Below are 24,187 nucleotides of genomic sequence, written 5' to 3' on the forward strand. Positions count from 1 at the left end.
AAGGGCTTCATTCACTGCCTCGAAGATGGGTACCTGCAGTGGTGTGACAAGTGCCCTGGAAGGGACTGTCCCTTTGCATCGACAGTAAAGGGAATCTGGAGAGCTGACTGTCACAGTTGCAAGTTTCTACCTTGCATCTGAATCAGACAGAATTAATCCTTTTGTAAATGGCTGGAGTGGTTGGTCCATAGAATTAGCCAGATAGTAGACAACTAATTAGACAATGTTTTGCTTTGTAAGATGTCCTCTGTATGTGAGTGTAGCTGTTAGCAGAGCTGGAGAGCTGGGTGTGAAAAGCACAGTAAAACTGAGATTCTTGTCTCTTAAAGTCATGGTGCTTGATAATGGTGTTTATTAACTGGAAGAAGCTTAAGTATCTGTGGTGGTCTTGCACATTTTGACAGAGAAAAAGGTTGTATAAATTAATTGGGGTGTTCTCTAAAATACATTAATTTCTGCAGGTTCACACCTATCCATTTCAGGATTGCATCAGGAATAACTGGATCTTCAAACTTCAATTTGAAGAAAGTTTTTATAAGCCTTGAGCCATAGGTTTTATCTTCTTCTGCAACATGCTATGAAAATACTGTAAACAAAAATGTAGCTCTTCATCGGCCCAGCTTGATTTTCATACATTGGTTAACTTACTTCATGTATTCCTCTTGATGAGGACAGGAGAAAGAGCTTCAAAGATATTTTCCTTTGTATGAAACTATACCTCTACTGTGGCTAAGACTGTAAGGACTTCTCACTTTCAACTGGTTTCCATGCCCTTTAATCTCTCACAGCTCCACATGTCTTTTTGCATCATTTCAAACCGATTAGATAAAAAATGAAAAGTTTAGTTGGAAATTACAAAAAGTACTGAAAAGTGTCATACTCTTTGACTGCCTTGCTTGCAGGAGGCAGTGGGTGGGAAGGAATAAAAGAGTACCTTAATTATACAGTCTTTCTGTTTATTTTCACAGCTGTAGCTTAGCTGAAATGTGCAGCAGACATCCTAAATCCACCAAGCAGTGTGTTGCACCTGCCAGTTCTACAATCTTGGTACCAGTTGGGGATGCATGTGTGGCTGAACAATGCAGGAAGACTATGAGAGGTTTATTCCATTAGAAATAAATTACAATGTAGTGTAGCATGAAAATGATGTGTCAGTGAATACAGAGCACAGGATTACCTTCTGTCTCTTCCTTTATCATAGATAACAGCAGCAGTATGGGAAGGAGATTTATATTGTACTTATTTGAAGCTGACCAAGCAATTTAGATGAGATGAAATAGGGATTTTATTTCTGGAGAGAAGAATGTGTTTTGCTAAAATGCCATTAATTGCGTTATTATTTAAAGCACAAATTATATCCAGCAATTTGTTGGTCTCCACTTATTTCTAGTGAGAATAATTCACCGTGGAAAGATTATTCTGTCAAAAAGTGATGATGAACCTACTAACAAATTAAGTTGAAAGAAGCTGAACTTTCAATTCAGCTTCTATTTTCACCCCCTTCTCTCTCTTAAGTACTGTGTGCATGTGTGAATTCCAATAAAAATAAGGGTGGCTTGGCTAACTGTGAAAACCTTAACAAAAATTGAAGCTAATACCACTGCAGCACTGGAATCATGGGCATCCCCTTACATGTTGGGAACACTGTAGTAGCAGTGGCCTGGTACACCCATTGCAAGCAGAGCCCTGTTGTGCAGGTTGCACATAGAGCTAAGGAGCTTAGGAGAGCTCCCAGCCTCTCCTGGAGGCAGTCACTGGGGTGGACCAGTCCCTTCCAGGTCCAGTGCTGAACTCTGCTCCTATTTCTCTACCCTTGTCATAAAAATGCCATGTCAGCTTCTTCTGGAAGCACTGACCCTGTTTGTGAAACTTTCCTGCTTTAGCTCTTTGTTGTTTTTTTAAACCAGTCTGGTTTTGCTCCTATCAGTCCAATTTTGTGTTTCTTTATTTGGTTCCTCCACTACCCTACCAGCAGCAGGCTGGTGGCCAATCTCCATCACCCAAGGGCTCCATGCCTGGAATTTGCCCTGCCAATATTAACCCAGTGCTTGCTCATGCCTGATTTATTTGCCACAACAAAGGCAAATTTAACCCAAAGGAGATGTGCCTCCATGCAAATCAGTTTTCTTGTACAAGCACTGCTTGCAGGAATGGTCACTTCAGTATCATGGCCAAAGCTTTGGGATTTCTGCTTTGCCCCAGGCTGAAGATTAAGAAAGATTTGGAGCCTATGAGGTGAGCAGAGTCTTTTGTACCATTGGCTCACTTGAGTTACTTTAGAGACCTTGAAAGCATTGCTTGCTTCAGTTGTGGCCCCAATGATTTCCTTACTTCCAAGAGGGCAAAGGAGAAGGCATGTACATGTGTTTTGTGGAACAAAGTGATAATTATGTTTTACTTAAAAAAATAATAGCTGTTCCATGGAAAAAGAGCTTTGAGGCCATTTCTTCTATCTTTCAGTTCTTCACAAATAGAAATAATTTCAAGATTATATGTATACATATATATACAAAAAGTTTTGTTACTACTGTTTTCCTTGTGAGACTGTTTTCATCAGTGATTAAAGCTGCAGTGTGACCCCTGAATTGCCAGTGATTGTGTATCATTTGTGTTGCCATCAATAGGGAAGAAGAATAGCTTTTACAAAACCTATTTTTATTACAGATGTGTAGACATGAATTTATAGCTTCAGTCGTGCTTCCAAGAGAGCAGCTGTGAAAGTGAGATAGAAAGCTGGATGAAAGAGGAGTAGATGGCTGCTGGATGGCAGGAGGCGTAAAATATAGCAGAGTGACTGCAGGAGGGGATAACACCTGGAAACATCTGTTGGGAGAAGTAAAGCTGGAGAAGGCATGGAGCCACTATACCTCACCAATCCCTAACCAACACTGGCTTCTTGCCTGCTTTTTGTTTTTGTTTTGTTTTGACACTGCCTGGTGTATTTATCTCCACCCTTATTTGCAACAGACAATTTTTATAAGGTTCGGAAGTGAGTGAGTGTTTTTTCCAGCTCTCTGGTCTCCGTGCCTGCTGGAACATCTGTACACACACACTTTTCCTGTCTAAAGATAGTTTGAGCTAGTGTGCCCAAAATACAGCTTCAGGCTTGAGTTTGTTGTTGTCTTAGTAAGCATAAAAATATGTTCTAATATTATGTCACTCCAGTTATGTGTTTCAGCAGCTGCAGTCTGTCTGTGTCCAGTTTGTTGGGAATGGCTTTGCTTCCTGGGATTTGTTTTTCCATAGCTGGAGCCCTGAGTTACTTAGTTTGGCCAAGACTGCGTGTTGCAGTCTTTCTGTGAGTACAATCATTCTTGCCCAGTAGGATAATTCCAGCCGGGTTTTCTGCTGGAACGACACGACCTCCATTGACTGACCTCACGCTCTGCCAGCACTGCTGTTTGAACATCATCCCTTCACACCCCCTCCGGTTCCCCCTGTCCCTACAGGCCTGGCTGCAGCTGAGAAAAAAAAAAAAGCCTTCTTTCTGCAGTGCCATCACTATGTTGAATAACTCTGCTTTTACTTCTCAGGTTTTCTGGCTTGACCTCTCCACCTCCCTCCATCCAACAAGGACATAATATCTAATCCCTTTTGTGGATATGCGTGTTCCTGTGGTGTGCATTGAAAAAGCAGGATTTACTTGCTGCAGACCTTTCCTTATTTTTACTTCTATTTTGTTTTATTTAGTTTAATGCACTGTAGCTTGTGCTGTGGGGTCACAAAGCATAATGTTACCCTCCCATCATGAAGTCCCAGATAGGCATCTGGGATGGGGGCTTTGTGTAACCTGGAGATGCCAGGAAGGGAAATTGCTAAATGGAAAGTTGTGTATCAGCCACACTTCTGGATTGGCTGGTTCTTGGAAAGCTGGCAAACACTGAGAGATTTCAGAGGAGAGTGCTGGGAAATGTAAAGAGAAGCAGGGAAGTGACCAGGATCAGCAAGTGTTTGATGTTCAGGTATCTGTAAATTGATATCACAGTCCATGTATTTGTGTGGGGATGTTAATTTTTGCTGATAAAATGACAAACTACGCTGGGCATTTTTATACATAAAGGAAAAATGGGACATGACTGTACATGATTATAAAAGCTTTTATTCTGTTTATTCCTATAGCTTAGGAAATGTGAAGCAGTCAAGTGAATTGATTACATGGGTCTTCTCAAATGAGTGCCTGTAAAAAGTGTTGTGTGGCTCATTGTCTGTTCACTTTTTAAGGCTTGTTTTAAGGAAAGGGAACTCTTGAAACTTGGAAGATTCTGTTTTTTATTGGTGATATTCCTCTATCCTTGGAGCAATGAAAGCAAGCTCTCCTTGCTGCAGGAACCCAGCACACTTGGGCTGAAAGAAAGGTGAAGGCATCAGAGTTTCTTTAACAAAGCAGGAGGGTGTCCCATCACCACTGCTGGCTGGATGGATCCAGGAGAAGGATTCAAGGAACCATACTGCTGGCATCCTGCTTATGACTCTTAGTGTCTGCCAAAAATGGTTTAAAATAGCTGTTATTCAGAGAGCAATATTACAGATTTGTATTTGAGCTATTTGGACTTCTCACAAGGGTTGGAATACAAGATGCCAAATGGTGCAGCTTGGTGGTTTTTTAATACAGACTTTCACATTGTGAAGTTTTTGTCACAGAAATTTCTATTTCAAGCTCTGGAATACAAGGTGTTTGCTGTAGAGCATGCTGTTGTTGCAGGGCTGAGTATCTGCCCTTAGCTGGCATTTAGGTTATCCTCATTTATGCTGCAGTGATGCACTAAGGCTGAGTGAGTCAAGGCCCCGCTGCGCTGTGTGCTGGGTGACAGCAGGGTGACAGTCCCTGCCCCAGGAGCCAGTAGTCACTGGCTTCAGATGGCCACTGCCACAAGCCGCTTGGGAGCGTCAGCTGCCAGACCAGAGCATACTAGGGACATAAAGCAGGATAATTCAGATGAGGCAGCGAAATGTGTGTTTTAAATGCACTTTATAGTTAGGACATCAATAGTGCCTTCCTTGCCCAAGTCAGCACATACAAATGCACAGCTCATTGTCAATGACTATCCTTATATATTTCAAAGCCTTATAAACCCTGACCTACAATTTGATCTCTGCCAACACCAGTTCCCACAGGACCACCGTGAAAACACACTGTTAGAAACAGAGAGATATATATTCTCCTTCACAATGGAGAATCTCTCTGTCATATTCTTTCTTGTGCTGTATGTGCAGCATCACTGGGTGAAGTACAGGGAATGATATCCATGGATTCAAGTGAGAGGTTGAGCTGTAATAGCTAAAGGCTGGGAAACTTTTTCATGTTTATAGTATGCCTCAGTCCAAGGCATGTGCAAGTTGGAGAAGAGTCATAGAATTGTTTAGGTTGGAAAAGACCTTTTCATCAAGTCCAACTTTTAACCCAACATTGCCAAGTCCACCTCTAAGTTGGACAAAAATGCACCACTGGGTGCTATTTGTGTCTTGTATAGGAGGGTGTGAGGTGGTTTCTATAGCACATAGTCTCGACTGTTGATGTGATTCAGTTGTGCCATTGCCACCTAGGATGGGTCTGCAGTTCTTGGAACTGGGTCAGATGAAGCCTTACCCCCAGCTCCCCTCGCCAGGCAGCGTGTGTGCTGTACGCAGCACCAGTGTGGGAACAAGCTGAAGGGAAACTTCATTATGTTTGACAGTGCCTTTTTAGCTGAAGTACTGCCACGATTGGCATGACAGCAGTGAATCCCAAAATTGGTTGATTGCCGAGTGAGCCTGTGAAGATAGACATGAGGGATAAAAGGAATTAAATGCTTAATTAATAGGTTTATACTTCTATTTCTTGAAGCATGACTATTTTTCCCCTCTCCTCTTTTGTTTACTTTAAGGTGCCATATGTTCCACTTGAAACTGTATAGAAATTTGCTAAAGAAACCTGCACATCAGGGTTAAGAGAGTTCTTAACTAGGTGATCTGCTGCTTGAACATTGGACTTTTGAAATAATGAAATGTTTTGAGCTACCGACATAAAGAAATTATTTGGCCAATATTTTGTACACTAATGATAGCATCTATACAACTCTGTAGTTACTCTTGATCCTAAGGGACTAAAGCTTCAACTTCTCATGGCAGAAGTTCTCTCCTGTTTTCATGTATTCCTGATAACATTTTTCATTAGAATTCTAGTTGCGAATATCAACATTTCTTTGGTGTCTCCTTCTGTTAGTTCCTTGCTTCCCACATGCTGTTCCATGTGAAAGTCTTTGTGAATTGCTTAAAGGAGTAAAATCCTTCATGGTAATGGAGATGCTAACATGCATGACAGTTCTTATCCATCCAAAAATGGCAACAGTCGACTTGTAGTTTTTCATATGAGCTGATTTTTCACTCAGAAAAGTTTTCACTTAGAGAAGGTAGCTATTAATTACTTATCTATCCATGTTTCAATATGCCACCATCTCGTTAAATAGCTCCCTTGTCTATTTCTTTCTGAAACTATAAAGCACTCTTTTCTGCAGAACAAGCTCAATGACATCTTGACACTTCCCTAATGTTTTCAAATCCTGGTAGGTTTGAGTGAATTACTGGATTTATTTGAACTACAGATTCAGGGCTTGTAAATATGCACAGATGAAAGCTAAAAAGGTTGACAAGAATGCATTTGCAGTTGCAAGTGCTAGGTTTGGCATAGCTATCTTTGGCAACATGAACCTAATCAAGTCCAGGAACTCGAGTGATCATAAATCTGTTGTGATACTGATAGTCGTCTTGTATTACAGCAGTCAGTACTACCTCCTCTATTATTAGATTGGACCCTGGGGAAATGCAAAGGAAAGTGTGAGTCTCACCCACAATGTTTTGGTACTAAGCAAGCCAAGCACTTGGAGAAGATCCTTATCTTCACGTAGCAGATGGAGGGTGAGGTGAATGTATGAGACCAAGTTTCTGAAGAGGTCTCGTCTTCCAAATGTTAGTCCAGAGCCTTAACACAGAATCATCCTGCTTTCACGGATTGGTACACAGATGTCCTGTTTCCAAACAGCAGGGCTGCTGCCCATAAGAGACCTGGAAAGAGAAGTCCACCCAAGCAATGGAGCTTTCAATGGATAGCATTGTTAAGGAGGATTTCAAGAGCTGACTTCTAGTATTTGGTGGTCCATGTGTTTGAAAAATGTGTGAAACCCTTTACCATGGATTTATTTTAATGAAAGAGTTTACATGTCTTTGCCACTAAGCAAAGAGGGGAAGTAGGTGGCATGTCTTTTGCTACTACTTCTGCCCCTTCACTTTCTGAGGAGAATGCTTTTTAGTTTAAGGGCTCCTAGCATACCAGCATCTCCTGGTGAGCACTGGTTAGCTGACTCTGTGCACAGAATGATTGGATTGGTAGGTGTTTAGTTCATAAGTTTCACCTACTCATCTTGTTTTCTATTAATAACTTTATGTTTTAATCCCGTAAGTGTATTGTGCCATGCATCTATCTATTTGGGGAGCTAATCCTGTAGTGGTAGGCATCTATTTCAGGAGCAGCCTAGACAAAGCACAGCCTATTTGAGTGCTGGCCTCCCTTATTGTGTGTTGTGGGTTAAATCGCTGGTATTAGTGTAGTGTAGGAGTTCAAAAAGGAAAGACTTTATTTGCAGTGTCAACTCATTAAAAATACTCTGTACAGATTTTTCCAAAAGAATAAGCAGCCCAAGCACACTGGGCCCCATGCCAGGGTACGTAATAGCCTTGCACAGCACCAGTTGAAGCTTCAGGTTGGATAAAAAGCAGCTTTTTCTGGGTTTGTCAAGTATTCCTTTAAAAAAATAAAAAAGGTTTGTGTACAGAAGTAGCAAATTAATTCAGTCCTATCAGAAAGTAGGTCAGTGACTGACCTCCCAATAGCATGAGGCAGCAGTTTCAAGCAGAAGTGACAGCTCAGCAGCTTGGACCCTCCATGTCTCCAGGAAACATGTTTTGACAAATGTAAACACATTATATCCTGTATTCCTCTTGCTTATTTATTTTTTTGCTGCTGCTGCATTAGAAACCACAAGCTGTCACTCTCCATCCCCTTTCTTCACCCTTTCTGGTCCCCAAAGGGAAATGCCTTGTATCGTAGCTAATAATTTTTGCAGGGCTGCGTAATGAGTAAGGCATTCCAGCAGGGTCAGTGTTTTCTTATGACACACAGACTTGGGTGCTGTAAACCAGACTTGACTAAAATCCAAACCAAAGTCTTTCCAGTGGTGGGGGAAGTCAGTGGAAAGACAGGAACTGTATTAATTTAGGATCTGACCTAATTTTGCTTTTCTTTGTGATGAATGAAATTTTTGCATATACCCATGTGCCTCTTCAATGTTTACGTTGCCAGTGTTGGTGTCCACATTGCTGGAGAGACAGAGCTTTGAACATTTCTTCAGTGCAGCTCAGCAACTCCCAAAACTGGGATGCTTTTGTAATTTTTGGGTGAAGTAGCAAAGTGTATATAAATGGGGTTGTGGCTCCTTGAATACTCCGTAAAGAATAATTGCCTCAGAAGATATGGGAATTTGTTTGTCTTTTCATTGAGTTGTCACTATCAGCAGGTATTAAAGGTTGAGTGTACACTACTAGTTAACTACTTTGACTTTTACCTTTCCTGCAGTGATTTCTCCTGTGGAAATCATTATGAATCAAAAGGTCATGCAAGGTTTTCAGCTGTCTCCTTCTCCTGACTTGTAACCAGATTGCACAGAAAAGATTCTGCTGTGAATATTAGAGGAGGATTTCAGACTGTGTTAGCCAACATGGCTCAATTTAAGCCATTTTGCTAAAAGATCTCATAAAACTTGACATGATTTTCTTCATTACCTAGTTACCTTTCTGGTCTGAGGTGGCTCAAAAATATCCTGACAATCCTATGGATATTTATACAGATGCTGTACAAAGAATGATTTTTGCCAAGTGGTAGATAAACTTTCAGAGCCCTTTATCTGTACATTGCCATTTAACTGAATTTTTAAGTTCATTTGCTTAGAAGTAGTACACTACAGTAAAAGTTGGATGATGTCATCTCACCTAGAAGTAGAGATTTGGTTTAGGAGGGTGGGAATGTATTTGTTGAAAACAAAATGCTTCTGGCTTTAGTAAAGGTTTCATCTGAATAGATCCAAATCAAGCAAGAAGTCAGATGGATTTATATAACAAAACTGGCTATGAGAAGCTGAGGAAGAAGAAAGTCATCTTTCAGTGAATTACGTGTTTCTGTGCTATAGATAATGTTGGCATTAATGGTTACATACCATGCAATGGATGTCATGCTAAGAAAGTAATGGAAAATATACTAATGTATACAGTTTAAAAAAAAAGGCAAAGGAGAGGAGTGCTCATGTACATGTGTGTGAGTACACTTGTGTGGAGGGGGGCAGGCGGTTCCCAATCTGTCTCCTGAGGGATCTTTGCACAGCACAGATGCTGGCTTTCAAGTCATTACACTCTCCACAGGGCCACCAAGTTTCCTCTGCTTTAAAGGGCTGGAAGTTCAAGGTGTGCTCCAGATGAAGACTAAGATCTAATGCTTTTCCCCACTGTTTCGTGCTTACAGAGTACTGCTTCCCTTTGCTCCCTCCTGCACTGGGGATAGATAGTCAGGAAGGAAACAGCATCTTTAGACTTCTAAGGTCATTGAGTCCAACCTTTAACCCAAGACTGCCAAGTCCAACCCAAAACCTTGTCCTTAAGCACCATATCTACACATCTTTTAAAGATCTCCAGTATTCCGATGCTGAAATCCTTTTAGTTCAAGACAATTTGAGCATCTCTTAAGGCTTAAGAACTGGAAGCACTTTTAAGTGGCCACACAGACAAGTGGAGAGCTGGGAGGTTTCCTCCCACCCCCAGATGCTCATAGGAGGTCCTGCCAGGTTGGCCAGTTAAGCTGCTTCCCTGTTGTTCGTGGGTGGCAGAGCTCTGTGTAACAGGGGTGACATGGTGACCTTTGCAGTGAAGTGAGGACAGGCATAGAACAGAGGCAGGAAGATTGCCCGTGGTGTAGGCAGTCACTGGTGTCACTCGCCTTTGGGCTACTGTCCTGTCTCACTTGTTGGAAAAGCAATTTCCATGGAATAAGAAAGCTGAAATCCTCCTTTTCTTTTTAATTTCTTGCCAAGGGATTTTGTTTCAGTCTGCATCCCATACAAGCAGTGACTACCAGTGCATATTCGGTATATATATTCAATACCTGAATTTACACCTTCAGCTGTGTGCGTGCATCATCAAGGAGCAGGACACCTTCATATGTTCCCTTTTGCTTTTGAGATCTTGGTGATGGTTTGCTGGGATGAATGTCATCTTTATGGCTTTTTTCTAATGCCCTGCACATAGCAGTTTTGAGGGAGTGTGGCTGCAGGATCAGCCATGACTCTGCTATCCTCCCTGTGATGAAACTGGTGGGCAAGGCAGCAAGGTGTGATGTAAAGAGGCCATGGGAGATCCTGCGTCTGCATTTCTGCAGTGCTGAACCTTCCTGTGCTGGCCCTGTGTTGGGTAGAGCAAGCTCAAACTCAAGTAAAGGCCTTGGCAAGAATGGCTCTTCTACTTAGAGGTATTTTTTTCACACTCACAAATTGGATCCCTGAAAGAAACAAACAAAACCAAACAAAAAATGCTTCAGAAAAACCCAGATCCCACCTTTTCCGTCACAGTATTATTAATTAGATTAGTGGCTTGGATGTCTTGGGCTTTTTCTATCCCAAAGTAAGAACTCAGGGAATTTAAGTTGTTTGTTCCTTTCTATACAGCAAAGTAAAAAGGTACAGGAGAAATCATATTTTGGCAGTTGAGATAAATTACAGTAAAACTTAAGTTTTTATTAGTTTTCTTCCAAGGTGGAGAAGAATTGTTTTTTACCTTCTAAGTAATTCATCAGCTGAAGTTTTTCACTTAATAGTTGCATCATCTTTATTTCAACCCTGTTGACTCTTGGACTGAATCCAGCGAAATAATGCATTTAATGTGATTCACTGCAAATATTTATAAATTTTTGTTACTTGGGGGAGGAAGGTAGGAGGTGCCGCCTTAGTGCTTTTCTGAATGTACAGCGATCTACACTGATTAAGCATTGCTGATTTCATTTCAGTCAACAGCACAAGGCAGCTGTCCATCCTGACTATAACAATGTAAATGTCCTTTGCTTTCCTTAGATCTATCTGAGACTATGTCATCTATCAGAGTAACATCTCAGATGGTGAAGAAATTCTATACAGGGTGTGTGAAGTGGGAGCAAGTGAAGAATGAAATGTATGAAATTTATGGAATTTATCACTCCTTAATGTTTTGCAGGAGCTCTTTTTGGTTGAAATAACATGTTGCGAATCTTGACAGAAATTAGGTGGGTCATTCTTGCACAGATCCAGGCATAGGGCAGGTTCTACAAAGGTAAAATGTTGCCTCTCCTCAGGACTTTGGAACCACTCAAAGCGTCTCTACTTTGTACAAGTGTTAAGGGGGGAAAAAGAGAAAATTAATTCTTTGTACTGCCAAGCTAATTTCCTGACTGAATTTACTCTGCGTTCTTGTGTGGTCTGTGCTCCAAGATTTGGTGATCTTAGGGAGAGCTACTGAAGCACTGGATGTCCAGGTCACTGGTGCACAACATGGAGTGGTGGCTTTTAAGGGCTCCTCGTGAAGCCCATTTGGCAGGTGCTGTGAGTGCTCATTTTGCTTGGCTTTGTGTTTTTCCCTCGATTTAGGCTAGTTTGGGGTTAATGTTTCAAGTTTGCATCACCGCTGAAACACTTCTCATGTTTGCTGGCAACAACTTTGTGTCCATTACTGATTCCAGAGTGTAAACTGGACAGATTATTTGTCCTGCCCTGAGGAAGAAGAGAAGGAGTTAAAATTTAAGAGCTGCCACTGGTGGGCATGAGCGGTGACTAACACCTACTATCTTGAGTACACGGAAATCAATTTGGACCTTGTCTGATGAATGCCACTGCTGGAGTTCTTTCTTTTCCATATAGAGCTACATATGAGACTTGAGAAATAAATGCGTTCGCTTAAGATAACATCATGTGGTAGCTGAGAACAATTAAAACTCTTACTCGTAGCTATATTTTTTTTGCTTCCTTTCTACAGCAGGAGGGTGGTGTCTGCAGCTCTAAGGAGTTGATACAGGCTATTTGTCGCTGCTGTGATCTTATCTAGAACAAGTATCCTGCAAGGTTATTTATTTTACAGCCTTTTCTTCTAGTTTTGCACAACACACAGATCTTGGGAGATGGGAAAGGATTTTTTTTCTTACTAGAGTCTCTTTGGCAATAAACACATGCCTAACTGTAAGAGATAAAACTTTCACAACCAAGCTTGTTTTGTGAAGCCCAAACATTTGTGAAGCTTACAAACCCTCAAACTTTGCATAATGTGCCCATCTCTGGTCTCAAACATGAAGTGGCAGAAGAGGGAAGTGTTACTTTTTTTAACCAACAACTTATGACTGTGTCAACACATGACAATTTGTCAAAGCTTGCTATAGCGGTACTGTAAATTAATTTTTAGCATCACTTGTGAGTGGTAAACACTTTGTGCAGTGTGAACAGCTCCTAGTACAGTGTGAGTTGTCAGCAGCTTGTGAGCTACCCAAAAAAAAAAAAAAAAAAAAAAGAAAAACTACACGAAGGGAAGGATGCAAGCTCGTTTACTAGTACAAAATGGATCTGAGTCTGCAAAAATTCAGCATGTGGTGGTATGTCAACTCAACCTTGAAAACTTATTTTTTCCATTAATAATAATCACCTGCAAAGCTGGGTAATCACAACTTTCCATTCTGTGCCCCAAGCAGTGCCTGATAGCAAGCAGCTTTCTCAGGCTCATGATTTGGTGAAGCAGAGCCCTCTCTTTGCTCTTGGGTTTTGCCTTTGCTTGCTTGCTTTAAAGCAGAATATCCTGCAGATGCAAGTATGCTCTTTTGCTAAGAAGTCTCAAATCAACCATGTAAAATGACTGGAAAAAAATTACATATGGCAGCCCAAAGAGAAGTGGTGGGGGCTGAGCGCTCTCCTCCTCACCTCTCCCCTTCCTGTTCTCCTTGCCTGTCCCAGCTGCTGTGGTGGAGCTGGCAGTGATGGTTCATACAATAGGAGTTGACATGATGGAAGAAAATTATTTGGTGCGAAAAGACAGAGAATATGTATTGTAGAAAACAACTTTTCAGATACAAACGTATTTTAACCTGTCACTTTAGCAGAACAAGCAGTAATAACCTCCCAACCTAACAATGACTGTTAAGTTGAATGTTAATTGGCTCAGTCGTTGAATTGCTAACATGTCTACAATTTACAAGTGAACACCCACTCAAGAGAGAGAAAATAGAAGTTGGTGCCTGGAATTCCTGGCCTTACTGAAATCACCTACATTTTTCTGGCACTAATTCATCTTGCATTTCCTGAAAATGTTTTAAGTAGAAAAAAGATGAAAAAAACAGCTGGGCGCGTTTGTTTGCCACTTTGATGCGCTCAGTGCGAGGTTTTTTTCTCAGGCACAGTTGCTCTTGGCTTATACACCATAGGATGGCTTTGGCTGCAGCTTGGGGCTTGTTCCTGTGAGCAGGCAGCACATGCAAAGCTTGGCAGGAGAGCTATTGAGACCTGCTAAAACTAGTTTTAACCTGGTCATAGTTTTAAAGAGAAAGATGACTTGGTTTGCGTATTTGCTCATAAAGAATTTTGGTTATATTTCCTTTTCTAGATACAACTGTAAGTGCTGCCTGTATGAAAGAGCTGAGCCATACCATCCAGAAAACTGTCTAGAGCAGCAGTTGTCTTGCTTGGAAATCACTTCCAGGACTGCGTTGTAAGTAAGTGTTTTTACAAAAACATCATCAAATGGTTTCTTCAGTTTTGGGGTGGTTTCGAGATGTTTTGGTTGTTTCTTATCATTTCACAGTTTTATTCTAACATCTAGTGAGACACTAGCAATGCATGTGGGAACTGGAGCACCCCCATATCTATGCACAGCATAAAGCTAAAGCCCTTTCAAGGCTTTTTTCTATCTTGCTCTAGAACTCCCCAGCCATAGTACCTAAACACTTCTGAGAACAGGCAGCTACATAGAAGCATAGAAAGAAGTTTGATGATGTACATAGTGATCTATTTTGTTATTAAGTCTATGACATACATGTTTTTTGAGTGTTCATTCCAGCCTGCACTTCAGCATTTCAGCTATGCCGGTATAGCCCTGCTAGAGCAAATGCTTTGTGGAGGTTTTCATAAACTGCGATCTGCCTAACTCAGTTTGAAATGATACATGAATAGTTGCCCTGTCTGATCCAGAAATAGCACTGATTTGTCCCTTTGGCCATACTGGGGGTGTAGCTAGGGAACCTCCCTAGGGTGTGAATGGAGGTGAATTTGGTCAGCTGCATCCGTTTCTGTGATCATGGAATCATAGAATATCCTGAGTTGAAAAGGACCCACATGATTTTTGAGATCATCCTAGTGATGAGTGAGTCTCAATGAAAAGGGCCCTATTTCAGGTTACAAGCCAATTGCATTGCATATTGCATTAGGAATGTGTTTGCATTTAGAACTAATAATATCATCCTAGAAAACTTTGATATGTACACCAAAACCCCCTTATTATGCTGTTTATACAGGTCATTTTGAAAGCATAATCCATTCAGGGATGTTTGTGACATAAAATTTGTAACTTTTATTTCTTTTTGTATTGCCTTCATTTTCCTGGTGCTGCAGGTTATGAGAAGTAGGATATGAGAGGTGACATAAGTACATTTCCCTTGAAATGGCCTCTGATAGCATGGTTGCTTGAGAGAGTGATGGGAGGGTTGGTGACTTAAGAGTTCAAATCACTTGGTTAAGCATATTTATTATACACACTGCTCACATTCCTCAGCACCTTGCAGAATATTCCCCACAGGTGACATTTGCTGTACATATACTAGATATTTTATATTTTTTTTTTTTATATATATATATTTAATGTTAATCCTGTTGCCAAGTCCTTCAAACACAGTTTTTTTGCCATAGGTTTCTTTTTTGTTAATCTTTACTCTCTACAGTCAACTGACACACCTGGGTCACTCTCTAGGTGAGGTTGTGCTGGACAGGAGTCTTTGGCTCGGCTCTGCCTGCAGTTATCTGCCAGATACAGTAACTGCTGTTTTGTTCTTGTCCCCTGCCTGCTGGACCCGTGAGATGCTCAGCCCAATTCTGCATGGGTGAAGTTGAGGTGAAAAAAGGACTGGTTACTGTCAGCGATGGGACATTTCAGCTATGGCAGATGTGCAGAGAACAAGTGAGGGAATTGTTTGGGAGAAGTGAGGACTTCGAAAAGTCTGAAATCAAACAGTTTTCCAATTAGAGATTTAAAACAAGGCCTAATGTTTGATTCCAGCAGCCTGTAAATGGTTATTCTGCTTCTGGAACTTAAATCCTGACCTAAGCCACCATTGCTTTCATGGAACCATAAAATCATTAAGAATCATACAAGCAAAGTTGTTTAGGTTGAAAAGTACCTTCAAGATCAAGTCCAACTGCTAACCCTGCACTGGCAAGTCAACCGCTAAGCCATGTGCCTAAGTGCCACATCTGCAAGGCTTTTAAATACCTCCAGGAATGGGGACCCAACCACTTCCTGGGCAGCCTGTTCAATGCTTGAGAGTCCTTTCTGTGAAGAAATTTTTCCTAATGTCCACTGTAAATCCTGGAGCAATTTGAGGCCGCTTCCTCTGGTCTTGTCACTTGGGACAAGAGACCAACCACCACCTGGCTGCAGCCTCCTTTCAGGCAGTTATAGAAAGTGGTAAGGTCCTCCCTGAGCTGCCTTTTTCTAGGCTAAACAAACCCAGCTCCCTCAGCTGGCCCTCATCAGACTTGTGCTCCAGACCTCTCACCAGTTTCCTTGCCCTTCTCTGGACACGCTTCAACCCCTAATGTCCTTCTCATAGTGAGAGGCCCAAACCTGAACATAGGATTTCAAGTGTGGCTTCAGCAGTGCAGAGTACAGATGGATGATTGCTGCCTTAGTCCTGTTGGCCACACTTTCAGGGTGGGAAGCAGGACCCTGGCTACTCCGGGGGCAATGAGGACTTCTGGTCCTTTCTTGCAGGGCTCTGCTGCACTTGTTTGCAGGAAGCCCTACTGTCACTTGGCCCTGGGCTGATGCTTCCAGAGAGTTGCCCATAAACCCCTGAGGCTGTTTCAAGGGGAACAGTTTCTCTATCACTGTTAGTAATGGATTTTCATCCAGTTTATGTTATGATGTTTGCATTGCTCTAGCACCATGAGCCAGAGATGTGCATTCATTTAATTTACCCCAGGGTAGTTGCTACTGATCTGATTCAAACTTGGTGTTGCAGCATGCATACTACTGAGTTACATGCATGCTACTCAGTTACACCAGTTCCTTGAAGGACTGACTATTCCAATGTGGTTTTCTGCCTCAAGTCCTTCCTGCTTAACTATATTAGTCTGTTTAATGGTGCCAGAAAGCCACATATTTGCTCTCTGTGAAGCCTCAAACAGTAGATGCATGCTTTTAAATAGTTAAATAAATGTTAATTATGATTCCCAAATAGTTTCTCCCCAACTATTAAGTAATATCAAATACTGAATTTTTCAGTCAGTAATTGTTTTTCCAGCTGCTGAGTAGGACCAAGTATTCAATATTTTTACAGAGTTATTTTTGCAGCTGCTTGGCTGCTTTAAGCATAAAAGTCCTATGTTATTTTGTAGGACTTGACAGTCTTGGATGCACAGTAGGCACACAAAGCCTGTGGTGGGAGTGGAATGATTACAGTCTTCTGATGCACCTTGGTTAGCTGTGGATAGTTCGGGCTGCATCCAAATAAGCTGAAAATAGCATATTGGGCACTTTTAAAAGTTTGTGGTTTTGCAATATTTTCTCACAAAAAATGTGAAGTCTTTTTCTTTCTCACTGTGTGAGTTATTACACATGGGGAAATTAGTTATTTTTTCCTTTTCAAGATTTTGAGACATTCTGTGAGGGATTCAGCCAGTGTGAATTATTTCATGAAATAGTGATTTGACTCGTTGCACCTCCTTGCAAATAGTATAATACCAAAGAATTTTGTCTTAGAAGTGCATATTCTGTGCTTTACACAGAAAGGTCTTAAAAAATTTTGAAATATCAATTAAACCACAGGTCATGATGATAGTAAAAGAGACATTGTTTTCACCCACCGTGACAACTACCCTGGCAGTGAGCACATGGCTCACATTTTCCCAGTGATTCATTAGCCAAGCCAGTAAAACATCCTGGGCAGTCTTGTCTCTGTGGCTTACTGGTAGCTGTTCTTCAGATGATTGCTCATATTGACATGATGCATAGCGTCAGAACATTCGCTTTGGAACTTACCTTTTTTGTGCATCTCTTTTCTCTGGTTTTCCCACCAGATCTGCTCTGCTGCCTCACAGTGCTGCTGTTTGCATAAGCAGTTGCTATAACTCTGTGAATCTACAAATAAGATATCTCCTTCTAAGTATCTCTGGTGGCTTTTGATGAAGCCACAGTCATGAGCACAGGGTGCACAAAGGACACAACACTGAGTGCTATGGAGAGGACACTTAGCACTGAGCAACAGGGAAAGGTTGATGTTGGTAGGGGAGCAGACCAAACTGTAAGGGGTAAATTCTGTTTGATGTTCAGTTGTTGGTTTTTTAAGCCAAAACAGAAAAGAAGCAGGATCAAAAGCTTTCACAAAGCAGAAGTGTGAGTCTAATGAAACGTAGTGACTAGACAAGTGGGGAAAAAAAAAAAGGTTCATTCTAAAACCCACCAAACTTAAATTTCAAAGCCCCAGAAGAAGAGGTGATCTGTCAGCCACCCTGCTTGGACTGGGCACCCAACTGGAACTCTTGGTCTGCATTCAGTTCCCTGCCTCAGTCACAGGTTTCCTGTGTGTTCTCAGGCAACCTCCTTCATCTGCCCTATGACTGGCTTCCTCATTTGTGCAGTGGAGATATCTTCCTCACATTCATTGTGAGGACAAATCCTACTGATGTTGCCAAAAGATGTGGATGTTGCAATGGGAAGAGCCACCCTGGAGACCAGAGCAAAAGGGGTGTGCTTCCTCACAGAGGATAGTCACCCATGCTGCTTGCATTTCTGTGTTAAAGAGCAAAGGAAATTGTTTCCAGATCTCAAAAGGGTTGTTTTTTTTCTTTTCAAGTCTTTTAGGCCTATTTTTTTTTTTTTTTTTGTGGAGTTTGGCTGCCCCGGTACAGCAGCAGACATTTGGAATATTCCCTGTCTCTCACCTTTCTCCTCTCAGTCTGTCTGCTTATGGCTTTGAATCACTCCTGTCTGCTCAATATGCGCGCCCAGCACCAACCCAATGGGATCAGAAGCACAGCTTCTGTCATCTCCCAGCTTACGTGGAATTCTCCTAACATGTAAATATGGTTGTTTGTAAGAAAGAAAACGAAGAATGCTTGAGCCTGGTTGGAGGAAACCAAAAGCGATCCTAGCAGCTGAGGAAGGTGGTGCAAGGCAGTGGAATGTCACACTCGGGGACTCCTGCCAAGGTGTGCACTGGCACAGTGTGCCTGCTAAGGATGCTCACATAGCCCATCCACCATCATTGGCCTTCAGCCCCTCTGCTCCTCCACTCAGTCCCTGATAAGCAAAAATATTCATTTAAGGGGTTTTTATATACTCTCACTCCATGATGATGCTAGTTCTGAGTAAGGAATCAGAAATGACACGTCACACACCTTTTGATGTGCCCTTTTATCTCCTTTGGGTTGGTAGTTAAACTTTTAAATGTGAGGACTTCTCAGTACATGAAAAGCAATGTCTCGTTTCTTCCGAGCCTTCCGAGGCTCAGAGTCCCTTGCCATGAGAAAACATGGATGGTTTAAGATGTAGTGCTGTCGACACTAGACGTCCTCTCTCTGCCTGCAGTGCTTATTGCTTTTCCCAACTGGTGAAACTGGAAATTCTGTCTGCCTGCAGCTCTAAAGGACTAGTCCCTGAAAATGCAGCAACTGCTTAGTTGTCCATTGCTGTTTCAACCCCTCACCCAAGCTACAAATAATGAGTTATTGAGCTAATTTAGTTTTATACAGAAGTGATCTTCGTCTTGCAAATCAGGAAGGCTATTTAACGCAGCGTAATTGACTTCAGCTGTAAGATTCAATGCACTTATCTAGGATTACAGTTCAATAAAATCTAATTGTGCTGAGAGCAACAGGAATTACAGAAACACCTGGGGATTGTTCTCTGCCTTTCCCATGAAGAAGGTGAGCTGAATGTCTTCTGATCCTTATGGTTTGGATTTTACTGCTGCTTGATGTGCCCATTTGGTGGGAGCAGCTTAAGGTGACACCATTTGGCGTGGGGAGGTGAAGCCAAGCAGGTGAAATGATGGGTGACCTTCTACAGTGAGCTCTGTGTGAGTGATGCTCTCATTTCTGTGTGCCCGGCCAGAGTCGGGCTGGGAGAATGGGAAGTAAGAAAAGTCTGGTTTCATTATGATGGTGATGATAATAGGATCTATGAGGTATGGGAGATTAAAAGCCCTATAACATTGCAGGCCAAGTCATTCACAGAGGACAAGGCCTGAAATCAGTTCAGTGCCTAAACATCCTTTTGTCTTGCCTCACCCAGTGTAGAAATAAATAAGGGAAAACAAATATTTATTCAGTATTTCCTCTCACTATTTACCAAATAGGAAGCTGTGTAAAGCCAACTGCTACATGGAAACATTCACTGGCCATTGTGCTTTGGCTTTATGATTGTGCTGCAATTGTAGAGAGCCTTTTTGCCCAGGTATTCACTAATGAGCTTTTCATCAGCCACTCAGAACAAATGGGGAAGCATTAGATTTAAGTTTTCACTTGCAGAGCTTCAGGGAAAAGTACAGACTTTTTAGTGGGATGAGGACACTGGCACAGGTAGTGAGTAATTTGGGATGATAGTGGAGCAGACGGTGTGGCAAGTGTCCTTGTGATACACATGAGGTGCAAACTTTGTTATTCTCTTGTAGAGAGACATCCCAAACATCAATCCTTGCTCCAAACATAAGGTTGTGTAATTAGGAGTGCTTGCTTAACACCATGCTTATTTTCTCCATTGTTTCTCCTGGTTATTAATTATCCTGTTGCAAGCAGGAAAGGACAAATGTACTTTAAGACCAAAGTAATAGATTTGGCTGGCTCCAGTACTCTGACTTCATGAGCAATAAAATATATATAATACTGCTTGCTACGGCACATGCTGTACTAATCATTCTCTGTGCAACTGCCTACTTTTTACATCATTTTAAACAAATGCCAGGACTATGGGGAGTAATAAAACAAACAACAGCAGAACAGGTAGGTTTCGTTGTACAAGTTAAAAACAAAACAAAAAACACCTCCATCTCCAAAAGCCATGAGAACTGTAGAAAGAGGCTCTTTTCACCTGACAAAGTTAAGCTGTAATTACTGAGTGCAGAGAACATATTTCTTATGGGAACAATCAGTGAGAATGGATCATGCAGAATGTCCCTGAAGCTGCTGCAGTTACATTTTAAGAGCAGAGAAGAGAGATTGAAAAGAATTTTTATTTTTTTTTCTGGTTATGGAGTTGGCTTTGCTTGTGGCCTAATGATTGCTGGTTCTTACTACTGCTTGGGGTGATTGTTAACTGGGTTGGTGAAAATACTGATATTAAACTTCTGTTTTCAGGTGACATGAAACCGAAGAAGAAGTTCATGTCATGCCTAAGTTTTCAGTTTGAGTTGAGCTGTCAGGGAGATCTAGATAGACATTTGAAATAAAGTCTTTGCTGTTTTGGTTAACTTTATGAGGTGATAAACCCTGTTTCACTTTGTTTCCGATGCCTTTATTTTTTTAATCGGGACATTCAAATGTTGGTGCAAAATTAACTTAAAAGCAAATACAGGGGGCACTTCAAAATTTGTCCACTTTGCATGCATCAAAGTATTAATGTAAGCTTATACAGGACCTGCTGGTATGCAGCAGCAGACGGCAAATGGTTTGTTAGTATTGGTAATGCTCTCACAGAGCCAAATACAATTCTTACGCTTGTTGGCTTGACAGTCCAAAGTGCTTTTCATTCCTATCCAGTTTTTTTCTGCTTCCTCTGTCTTCATATTGCCACCCTTGGACCTTAGAATAGTAAAATGAAACTTAGAAGAGTTTATGAAAGTCACAGTCGAAAACCTGCTATCTTAGGTCAAGCAGATGAAACCAGTGCTAAGTCCAGTCTCTTATCAAATCTGGCCAAAATAGTGTTTCACCTACATTTGGGGAGTGTGGCAGTCTATTTCTCTCTAAAATAGCTGAAGTCAATAGAGGTATTGTTCAGAAAAATACAAGATTCCCCAAGATGTTGCTAGGTTGATGATACTCATTGGATTCTGTGCTGTGCAGAACTAAATCTATAGACTTCTGGACATTATTTCCCAAACACAGTTGAGATTTTGTCTTGTTTAGTATTGTCACAGGTTTGTTTCATAAGTGTAGCTATGCAGTAATTTCTTACTTCAAAGAAATTGCTTGCTTGACAATTTTTTTAAAGCAAGATTTTCATTTAAATCCAATTCCACTCCATTCAAAAGAGTACAATTTTTGCTGTTACATCTGATATTAATTTCATGTCTTACTACCTACCACAGTTAGGGAAATAAAATCTAATATCATCTTCAGCCAGTAGATTGTTTCCTTTTCCCTTTTTATGCCATTTGTTTTATCTTTTCTTCTTCTCCACAGCTTTGGATTTTGTCTGTCATCTTGTTTTAAAATCTGCTGTTGTATTACTCTCAGTACCCAGTGTTTAGATAGGTCCTCCTCTATCTTCTCCAAAGCATACCAAGGTTCTCTTCCTATCTCATGCCTTCTATGTACGAATTAGTGGCATGATGTGTAATGCATGAGTTTCTGATACACGCTGAGAGTTGTGCCTCCAGCAGTGCTGGTGATGTACTCCAGCTGCTGATGAGTGCTCAGTCGGCTGCACCAGATTGGAGTTACCGCCAAATAAAATACCAAAATCGGGCATCATATCACCAACATGGTTCCAGTGGAGTAGTTTAGGTCTAAGGGTAAAAGCTAATATAGACATGGCCATTAATTTCTCACCCCTCCAGGGGCGTACTTCTAATTAAGACCACGTATACACTATTGAATGTTTCCAGTACTGTCCCCTTAATCTATAAATTATTGGTCCATTTAACAGGACTCCGCATAGAGCCCCAGCTCAGACACCTGGCTGATACCCATTGATCCTGGTCCTCCTGCCACAGTCATCTCCTCTTCATTTACTTGCTAATGGAGTAGCCTGCTCTTTCTGTTATAGTCTCACATTATTTCTCTAATTGGCTTCTTTTTTCTTTTATTGTAATGATTTTGCCATTCCAGGGCAGATTCCCTGGCAGAAGATTCACAGTATGGCAGTCTAACATCACCCCTATCCTGGTAGTAGCAACACCCTGTTTTGTGTCACCTTTTCTTCAGAAAACACCGCTAGAGGCAGTTGCAACCTCACTTGATCTTTCCCTGTGTAGAAGATGTGAAAATACCTAATGAATCATTTTGGGGAGGTGTGACCTGTGGGATGCAGACGCGTGGGAGTGTTTATTTGTTGAAATCATCAAAAGGGGAATCACTCCATTATCCGAGTACCCATGTCAAAAGGTGGGAAATCAGCATGCTCTGAAGTTTCACTATACCTTGATTCTTCCCCTATCTCTCTCTTCCTGGAAGGTAGTTAATTTTGGAAACATGCACAAAGAGGAGAAAAGCAGCATGTAAATTCCCAGGATTTCCTTTGGGGGAGAGATCCCGCAGGGAAAGGAGGGAACTCTTTTAATAATCTTTGCATCATTTAATCCCAAGAAAGTGAAATAAAATCAGCACTTCCACTGACAGTTGGCAGCTCATTTTTTCTGTAACAAGACCAGTTTTTAATTTCTTTATAGTACAGTCTGATTAAGACTGTATCGAGTTGATTGAGGAGAGCAAAATCTGGTTTTGACAGATGTTTCCCATGATCTGAAGAATACAAACACTCCTGCAAGATGACAGACGGCTTGTTTACATAAGAAATCTTTTTTTTTTTTTCTTAATAAAAAAAAATAAAAATCATCAGAAACACACAAACACAAAGCAACATTTGGATCAGTCATTCTGATCAAGGCAGTGTCAATTATTAGGCTGTAAAGGGAACTGATGACTCAACTTAGGCACAGCGCTGCGGCGATCTCCGATTTTCGGTTTCATAACAGATTCTTTTCAGGAATGCTTTTCATTCATACCTGATGTTTAAATGTGTCTCTGGGAGTGTGCATCACTTTGTGATGGGGATGTGAGAAACTGGTGTCAGCGTGCTCCGAGTGGTTGGGCAAAATTTGGAAGGCATTCCTGTACCTTGGTGGGATGCCCAGTGGGAGAAGGGTCCTCTGACACATCGCATTGTGCACTTGTACCTGCACATCGCCAGTGTTGTTACCATGGTAAATTTTATAGATAAGTTCACATCATGAAAATTGAAAAGCACTTTGGTTCAGAAAGTGAAATGTTTTGATGAGATCCCATGCTTAGTAATTCCATCGAGCGCACTTGTTAAAGCGGGTGAGTCAGAAATGGAAATGCAAAGCATTTCTCTGAACAGTGGCCGGAAATTAGCTTTGAAAACTGAAACAAAGCCCCAACCACAGTTTTATCTATTTACCTAAACAATTTTAGATCTGTGAAAATCCCTTTGTCTTGGTATACATTTTGATTCCTCTCTTGTAGTGCGATCCTTAGGCTGGATAACCAGCCATGTCAGAACTATCTTGGTGTGTCTGACTTTCATGGTTAAAAAAATTGAGTGTCCTGTTAGTGGCTTCATTGCCTCTGGTGCTGCCATCTTCTGTCACAGCTTGTGGTGGAAGTTGGTGGAAATATAAGTCAGGATGGGATGCTGTAATATCTGAGTTAATTTAACACTGAGGAAGAAAACCAGGGAAATTGAGTGGATTCACTCAGCTGCTTATTACCCAATGCAAAAGTTGTATATACATGTATATGTATGTGTGTATGTATGTGTACATACAGCCCACGGGGCTATCTGACTGTTTTGGCACAAAAAACTCCTTGGTTTGGGGCTGGCTACTCCCCATCTTAGCATGGAGAGGCTTCAGTAGTTACAAGCCCCTCTGTTTGTCACGACATAGCCCTCCGTCTGTAGGGAGAGGGCAGAAGGGAGTCATGAGTGTTTT

General features: G+C 41.4%; 1 protein-coding gene across 3 annotated transcripts in view; it reads left to right on the forward strand.

Moving 5' to 3' along the window:
- BACH2 (BTB domain and CNC homolog 2) overlaps window positions 1-24,187 on the forward strand; it is a 181,094-nt gene that overhangs the window by 69,232 nt on the left and 87,675 nt on the right. For 2 of the 3 annotated variants that reach the window (XM_083857731.1, XM_083857733.1), the window contains exon 3: window positions 13,687-13,795. The gene's annotated coding sequence lies outside the window, so the exon portion shown is untranslated. The remainder of the gene's footprint in view (window positions 1-13,686; window positions 13,796-24,187) is intronic. The other variant, XM_083857732.1, reaches the window with a different exon arrangement.

Source organism: Zosterops lateralis (assembly GCF_965231275.1).
Source record: "Zosterops lateralis genome assembly, chromosome: 3".
NCBI lineage: Eukaryota > Metazoa > Chordata > Aves > Passeriformes > Zosteropidae > Zosterops > Zosterops lateralis.